The sequence below is a fragment of the Cyprinodon variegatus genome, unplaced genomic scaffold (genome assembly GCF_000732505.1).
Source record: "Cyprinodon variegatus isolate N-32 unplaced genomic scaffold, C_variegatus-1.0 Scaffold70, whole genome shotgun sequence".
In the NCBI taxonomy this organism is placed as follows: Eukaryota; Metazoa; Chordata; class Actinopteri; order Cyprinodontiformes; family Cyprinodontidae; genus Cyprinodon; species Cyprinodon variegatus.
Window position 1 is genome coordinate 360,558 of NW_015150523.1, and position 1,256 is coordinate 361,813.

At 36.4% G+C, this 1,256-nt stretch overlaps 1 protein-coding gene across 1 annotated transcript in view; it reads right to left on the reverse strand.

The window, feature by feature from the left end:
• Positions 1 to 1,256, reverse strand: part of cftr (cystic fibrosis transmembrane conductance regulator) — a 65,324-nt gene that overhangs the window by 62,853 nt on the left and 1,215 nt on the right. The gene's annotated exons all lie outside the window — the stretch shown is intronic.

A 1,256-nucleotide genomic window follows, 5' to 3' on the forward strand; every position in this document is an offset into this window, starting at 1 on the left:
AGAAAAAAAACTGAAGATCATGATCTAGTAAGACTTTCATGCAGAACAAAAGAAAGAGTGCATGCCTTTCCTAGAGGAGAGAGTGCCCCCTTCTGGACAGAGTGTAGGGCCTGCATTGCCTGTTCTTCTATTCAAATTCTATTTTAATCTTTAAAAAATTGAAAGAGTAACACCCTAGTCAATTTTAACATTAAATATAACTTGTAAGAGAAAAACAAACTGGGGGGGGAGGCTATCATCATCCCACAACAGAAGATCCTTCCTGCCTACAGCTATCTACACCTACAACAACTGGTTAAAAAAAAAAAAAACAATATTTAATTAATCGAGTATTCTGGAATTGAATTGAGCTGAATTGAAATCGGTCATTCTTTCTATATCTGATCTTGTCTGGTCCAGTCTAGAGTGATCTGTATCCCTAATAAACATACAGAGGAGGGAAGAAAAGCTACCAAAGGTGCTTACCAGTAATACTTTAAGTGAAACCCTAAAGGGGAAACTTGGAAAAGCTATTGCTATGCTTTTAATCAGAATTTATCTTGAATAATCAGGTGTCAGATTGCAAAACAAAGAATTAAATTTATCAGTTGTGCTGTACCATACTGCTTTAATATTTATTTGAACCTATAAACCTGTAAATTATATATTTGTGGATCTGTTTTTATAGTAAAAATGTGCCTTCTGTTTAACTGCTGAGTTTGAGGCAGTTGATTATAAATAATTTTAGTGGTTTGATCCAGAGGGAGACCATCAGGGAGGGAGCGGCTCTTGGACCCTTGTGGTGGAGAAACCTTTCTGTTGTCAGTCTCGGTAACAACACCACTCCACTTCTTGTGTTCCAGAAGCCTCAGTCCTGTTTATTTCTCACCATATTTTTTACCACTTGGTTCCGTACATATGAAGCACGATCGACTTCAACTTGAGAAAAAGTATATTACAGTTTTTTCTGATTGCTTAAGCACATTTTTTGTAACTATTGGCTATTTTTGCAAAACTCTACACACAAATAAGAAAACCTTTCACCCAATGATCAAAACATTGCAGTTCTCTTGCAAAAGCGAACACAGCTAGATTAACTCTTCACACCTTTGTAAAAATGGTGTTTTCGTATCAAACAGTAAACACAAGCCATCATCTACTAAGCACACAATGTGCCAACTACACACAGATGGTATGAATACAAAACACATCTGGCTTTCTCTTTCTCTGTGTACAGATGTCAATTTGAGGTCATGAAGATGACGGTCATACACTTT